The following is a 7085-nucleotide window of genomic DNA, read 5'->3' as shown; positions in this document are numbered from 1 at the left end:
AGTCCTGACTCCAGCACTGATTTACTGTTTGGCCTTGGGCAAATCCCCTATCCTCTCAGCCTTGGCTTCCCCTTTTGTGAAAAGAGATGTTTCCCCTTTTGCAAAAATGGATAATATTTACTTATGCACCTACTTCATAGGTCTATTTAATTAAAATCTGAATGTGAAAGAAAGTCAAAAAGACAAAAGGAATCTGGCCCCATCTGGATCTCAAGGAATTAAATAATTATGTGGTCAAACAAAAGATGTCTTTTGAAAATGGTTTCCCTGGGAACCATTGTGCCTCTTCAAGAGGACAGTGACTGGCATCTTTAATCTGCTCTTCTATCTATAAAGAAAAAAAATTACCTTCACACTATTGGCATTGGCCTTATGGCTGATCTGATCTGTGCTCTCATTTTCATCACATCCCAAGATTCTTACTCTCCAGGAGCAAGAATCTTGAACAGACGGTCTCTGTAACGAAGAGAAAATGACTTATCTTGTAACTATACTTCGCCAAAGACGTTATCTTGCATGATCCACTCACTCATTAGGAGGTTTTCTTTTTTGAGGTGTTTCTCTTGCACCTGTTTTTTTATTTTTCCCTGGAGTCAAAGTTTTTATCTTATGTGCACCAACTTCAATCAATACATAGTTCTTCTGAGAGCTTCTCATTTGAAAGAACTACCTGGAACATTCAAAAGCTTCATTTATACTTGGCAGGGGTGCCATGCAAAGACTGTTAGGGGTCTGACTTATGCTCTAGCCTTCTACCATTACCCTTGAGAGTTTTTTTAAAAAAAAACAACAACAACCTTGAAAACTATTGAAGTTCCTCCACAAAAGAGCTAAATTCCAGGAATGAGAATGTGGGAGTGAGAATCTTGCTTTGATGGTATTTTTAGAGTTAAGTGTATATTTCCTACACACATCTCCTGCTGTGTTTCTATATGCCGGTGGTACAAAGACCAGTTATTTGAATTATGCATATGTGAGATTGCAGAAGATTTATCTCATGCTCAGTTTCCTAATTAGAAGATGTACCATGGCTGCTTAGTTTAACAGCAAGGGCATATATTTCATGCATGTCTCAAAGGATCTATCCCAGGTTCTGTTTCCCATTTAAAGGTGGTACAGTGAGTGATTACCTTTTATCCTATTGGCATATAACAACAAAAAATACTTTGAATTTATATAGGCCTTGTTTTTCTTATGAAAAAAGGTGTGGGGAGGTTTAACCACTTGTTAAAACAACAACTACTTTGTCCACGGTAGGATTTTGCCCCTGGTGAGTTAACATATGTTAGTGAACACATTCTAAAAAAGCAACTTTTTTCCTAATGTGGAGGTAAATAAGTGCTATTCTTGCAGATAAGAAACCGAGTCACAAAAGTTAAATGACTTGCCCAAATTTGTATGTTGAACAGAGTTGGGAATACAACTCTAGTCTTTGGATTTTCTGCTCCCTGGGATAACCACTTAGAAATATTGTCTCCCTGGGTATGTTGCCCATAAATATAACAATGGCAAGTATACCGGGCTCTATTTCCTATTTACAAATGTTAGGGGCTTTATTATGTTAGTCCTAAATGTGTTTATTCCAGTGGTCTCCAACCTTTTTGTGGCCAGTAGCACATTCATGTTTTCAGAAGAGTGTTGCAGGTGCCAACAATTTTTCAAGGCTTATTTTGTGTTTGTACATTAAATAATACAAAAAACATATTTACTATTACATAATATATGAATTCAGAGAGAAGCCGCGAGGACAGAGAACACCGGCGTCCGCAGCCCCAGAGTACTCTGTCCCCAGCAGGTGTGGGGCCCTGGCTTCTCTCCCCTGCTGGGCACTAGGCGGGCCTCACACCTGCCTGGGACCGAGAACACCGGTGCCCGCAGCCTTCAGCCCCGGAGTTCTCTGTCCCTGACAGGTGCGGGGCTGTGGCTTCTCTACTCTGCGGGGCACTAGGCGGGCCCTGTGCCTGCTGGGAACAGAGAACACCGCGCCCGCAGCCTAAGTTCTCTGTCCTCGTCAGGCATGGGGCCGTAGCTTCTATACCCTGCTGGGCACTAGACAGGCGCACATTAATGCCTCGGCAGGCGCCATGGCACCCATGGGCACTACGTTGGGGACCACTGGTTTATTCCTTATAGATAGCCCAGGAAATAGATCCCAAGCTCTGGTATAAGATAAAGCATCCATCTTCAACTTTCATGTGTTGACTTTAAATGCACTAAACTCACCATATAGAAATACAGAACTGTTTTCTGGCACAAAAAAACCACCACTCAACAACGCACACATGGGCTCTGCGGTTATTAAAACACATTCAAATTCTAATTACTGTAGCCTTGCAAAATCCCTGTGATATAGGTAAGTGCTATTACTGTTTTTAACAGATGAAGAAACTGAGGCAGACAGAGGAAGAAACTTGCCCAAAATCATACAGTATATGATACAGATAAAACAGGGTAGCTGGCAAATGAAGCACAATGCAATGATTCAGGGGATTAGCAAGAATCTGTCCCTCACATATCCCCCTCCCCCTCCCAGCATCAATAGTGTAGCTGGCATAGGTATCATACATTTTAAAATGAGTCTTGTGTGCACAGCTAAGCCAATAAGATGTACAGCTCCATATAACAGTGCAAAATCTATAGACTATTTGTTAGCCTTCATCTGAAATGCACAAATCTGAGTCTCTGACTTGGAGAAATAGTCAACAGAATCCATTCTTTAAATATCCTGCATTATTATAATCTCCTGGAGATATGCTTTGGCTTTAATAAACATCTATGGTTCTCCTGTGAAGAGCATCATAATGAGAAAAAAATCCATCTCCCTTAGAATTGTGATGGTTTGTTTGTTTGTGTTTATTGTTCTCAGACATCCCTTTACAGTTCTTGGAAGACAATGGAGTGGTGGGGGGTGAAGAATAAACCTGCCAATGCTAAGCTGCAGAGTTGGTCAAATAAGGTAAATGCTGCAGAGAAATAATTATCTAGAAAGATAGAGAGCATCCAGCTTATGCTGAGTCACATCAGCCCCTGAACAAGAGCATAAGCTGACTCATATTTCTGTTTGTGCTAGGACTGCAGTAGCTGCTATTATGTTAATGTAAACTGTAGCAAACAATAAAATACAATTCAACAGAATGTTTATTTTACTCTTCATTGCATTACAAAGAGATACAGTGGGATATTGGGTTCTCTCCCCCTACTCACTGTAGAGATTGAATTCTAACCATCACTCTCCACTACACTTCCTCCCACAATTTTCTGTAGTAGCTCAGAGTTTTATAATAATATAGTATATGGAGATATGCTTATCTCACAGAACTAGAAAGGACTCTCAAAGGTCATTGAGTCCAGTCCCCTGCCTTCATTAGCAGGACCAAGTACTGATTTTGCCCCAGATCCCTAAGTAGCTCCCTAAAGGATTGAACTCGCAACCCAGAGTTTAGCAGACCAATGCTCAAACCACTGAGCTATCCCACCTTCCCAAACTAATTTTTGGAGGGCTCAAATGTTGTATTCTTGGGTTCACCCCAAAGGGCTCACCTTTTCAAGAAACTCTGAGCAAAATCAGTTTAACTTTTGAGTGGAACACTGGGAGGGAACGCAGGAACAGGTGGGAAAAGAATGTTTTGTTTTCTATATGTTCCATAAACTCAAAAGAGGTGAAGCTAGAAATTTTAAATCTTACATGTTTTGTTGATCTCATTAAGACTTTAAAAAGTCACAGCAAGTTTAAACAGTTTGGTTGGTATATTTAAAATTAAAAATGTGTATCTACATTATATTTTCTGTATTCATCCTAATGATGCATTCTTTAAGAACTCCCCAGTTAAAGATACTCAGCTCTGCAAACAAAATATCTCTGCTTCATGGAACATACAAACTCTGTTAAGGACGACTGAATTATGGAAGCCTGGGTTACTGAAGGTAAATTAAGTACAGATAAATTAAGCATGTTCTGTTAACTATAGTTTTGTTATGACTGCAGGAGTTGAGAAGCTGGAGTTTTTAAGTTCTGTATGAGAATAATTTGTACAGACCCAGCCTTAAAGTGAATTGTGCACAGGTAGCTCACTAACATAATAGCTACAGTTCAGGCACTCTATAGGCTAGATGACTTACTTCAACGCAAAGACAAGCTTGCCAGGCAAAGCCCCGCAAAGCTGTAATCTCTCCTAGTTGAATACCTCCAGAAAAAGAATTTTACTGACTCTGCCAGCAAAGAGGTCAGAGGTTTGCTTTTATCTAGATTTTCAAATATTGGATGAAACATTATTTAGGGTACTTCTGTATAGACAACACCATATGTGTGATTGACTAGACATTGATAGCACCTGTAAATTCTGTAGCACCTGTGATTGGCTAGAAATGGATGGCATCTGCAAGTTTTTGTGGCACCTCTACATGAGAGCATGTCCTGTTTCTTGTCTATAGAACAGCTATCTAGTAGTATGGAGAAATTCAAAAACATCATCAGTATTAGCCAGATGGTTTACAGGGAGCTGTACTGGATGAGCTCATATTATCTTCTTATCTCTAGCTTCTATGAGTACATGAAATATAACAGAGGAATCTGGGAATCTAATTAAAGCACACATCTCCTTTTATTACATACATGTACAAGTCACTAGAATCTTAGTGACCTGCCTAGACTAACCTATCTTTCCGAAGTGACTCAGGAATTCATTATGAGCATATAGATCTGAGACAAGCCCTTGGTCTGAGTAACTGTGATTCCACTTTTCAGAGTGGTAGCCGTGTTAGTCTGTATCAGCAAAAAGGAGGAGGAGTCCTTGTGGCACCTTAGAAATTAATTTATTTGAGCATAAGCTTTCGTGGGCTAAAACCTGGGGGCTCCTCCTTTTTTGAGATTCCGCTGCAGCAGTTCCTGGGCAAGTGCACAGCCCAGGAACTCGTGCCAGGGAACTGAAGGTAGGCGGAAAACAAAGGGGTTCCACACGCCCCACTAACACAGGCCGCCTGGCAGATCGCGTGAGCTTTCCGGCTGCAGGCACCACGCGGCTCGATGTGACGACATGACAACACGATACCTGGAAGAGGGCGCGCAAGGCTCCTGCAGGGGCTGACACTCCTGCACGCGCACCCCTGAAACCCGGCTACCCGAGCCGGGACAGGCGCAGCCAGCGCCCAAAGCAGAAGCGCGCGTGGGAGAGAGGCTGGCCAAGGCCAAGTTCCGTGGGGCCTTCGAGGTGAGGCCGAAGAGCCGCTCAGCCCCGCTGGGGCTCGTCCGGGAGCTGCGTGAGGGGAGCCAAACCGCCTCTGAAGGGGTCGGGTTCGTTCAAACACTTGGCTCCGCCCACTGAGGCGAGCAAAGGACACCCCCAAAATGGCGTCGCTCTACTAGGCACCTCCCGGGCCAGACCCTGGCCGCTCGCTTCCTTCCCGCCACGGGGTTTGTCTCCCCGCATCCCCCTAGCAGTGACCGCCCATTACACCACCCCACCCCGCGCGGCCAGCTCTCGCGAGAGCAGGACTGGCGGGACCGAGCAGGCGGAAGTGACGCACAGCATGACGGCGGAGGGCGGGCCCGTGGGCACCAGGCGCGGGTCTTGCGAAAGCTGGAGCGGGCGGGACGGCGCGAACCATTTCCTGATTGCTCCCGGCTTGGCCTCTTCCCTGGGGCTGCCGCTGCCGGTAGCGCGGGTTCTGGCTCCCCGTGTCGTCCTAGCCCGGCCGCTGCGCGCCCGCGGCGTTTCCATGGTAACCGGCGGAGCAGCGCCCTCGGGATCCCATCACAGCCCCCGACCCTCATTAGGACCCGGCCGCCGCGGTTCTGCGCCTCTGGCGGGCTCGTGGGGGTGGGGAGGTGAAGGCCGGCTCCTCGGGGAAGGCAGCGTGTGCGGCTTCTCAGGCCCTGTCTAGACCCGGGACCTGCACTCCTTGGCGTTGAAGTCTTTCTTTCCTGGGCGTGGATCTGCTTATTTCAGCTCCCCTGTGGCCCATGGTGATTTAACCTGAGCTCATTAGGAGTCAGGTTAAGGTTTCAACCCATGGGTGGGGGACCCCTGAGAGTCTGCAGACTGTGGCTGAGGGGTCTGCAAAAAGCTATCCTTACCAGTGGTTTTCAGTCTGGGGGCGGCCCTGGGGGTCCACAGACTATGTCTAAAATGTCGACAGGGCACTGCACCTCCACTTGAAGTTTTTTAGGGGTCTACAAATGAAAAAAGGTTGAAAACCTCTGGCTTAGAGGGACTATGCTAGAGGGGTACAGCTGGGGTGCTAGGGAGGCCACTCAGGCTGTTTCTGGAAGTGCTGAAATGTCTAGTATTCCAGGAACAAGTGAGTGGTTACCTGTACTGTGCGGTATCTGCTGCTGCAGCACCATAGCATAGATCGATCGATGTAGGAAGTAAGTGTTTTTCCATCAATCTAGTTAATCCACCTCTCCAAGAGGCAGCTAAGTAGGTCTCTGGAAGAATTCTTCCCTTGATCTAGCTGTGTCTATGGGGAGGGGAGGGGAGGGGGGCTTAAGTCAACGTAATTATGTTGTACAGCGCATGAAATTTTTCACAACCCTAAGTGAAGTATCTAGGTTGACCTCATTTTTAGGTATAGGCCAGGGCTAAAGAGGCTACCCTTAAAGTGACATAAGAGGGACTGTGCAGATTTTTGCACTCATTTAAACCAACAGCTTTAGTCAAATCAGTGCAACTTTTTCATGCGGATAAGGCCTTGTGCAAAGTACTTACAATACATGTGCACACTTAGGTTATGAAAAAGTATGAAACTTGGGACAAAAGTGACAAGATCCCAGGACTTGGGTGTGCAAGGCTGCCGGAAGTCTGTGCAATTTGAATGAGGGACACTTTAAACAAACAACAACAACAAAAAGTGAGATTTAAAATGTTTGAGATGTAAATAGCAGAATTCTTCTAGAAACAGATATTTGAAGTGAATAGATAGGAGAGACTCTCCCAAAGCAGGGAGACTTGACAGGACTGAGAGTATTTGAGGTGACCAAGTCATTTATCCTCTGTGTTTAATATTAAACTACATGCACCTCTCCCATGCTCTGGATAATCATAACTCTAAATTGACAGTATCAATTTATTTGCAGTTTCCAATGA

The 7085-nt window shown here is 44.9% G+C and overlaps 1 protein-coding gene across 12 annotated transcripts in view; it reads left to right on the top strand.

The window, feature by feature from the left end:
- The first annotated feature begins 5555 nt into the window (after positions 1-5555).
- The window catches only part of RTEL1 (regulator of telomere elongation helicase 1), a 114020-nt gene continuing 112490 nt past the window's right edge, over positions 5556-7085 (top strand). For 10 of the 12 annotated variants that reach the window (XR_007768558.1, XR_007768559.1, XM_050918253.1 and 7 more), the window contains exon 1: positions 5556-5718. The gene's annotated coding sequence lies outside the window, so the exon portion shown is untranslated. Of the gene's footprint in view, positions 5719-5956; positions 6368-7085 lie in introns of those variants that run through there. The other 2 variants (XM_050918251.1, XM_050918254.1) reach the window with 2 other exon arrangements.

This window comes from Gopherus flavomarginatus, chromosome 11 (assembly GCF_025201925.1).
Source record: "Gopherus flavomarginatus isolate rGopFla2 chromosome 11, rGopFla2.mat.asm, whole genome shotgun sequence".
Classification (NCBI taxonomy): domain Eukaryota; kingdom Metazoa; phylum Chordata; order Testudines; family Testudinidae; genus Gopherus; species Gopherus flavomarginatus.
This window is presented reverse-complemented; position numbering and strand designations above follow the sequence as displayed.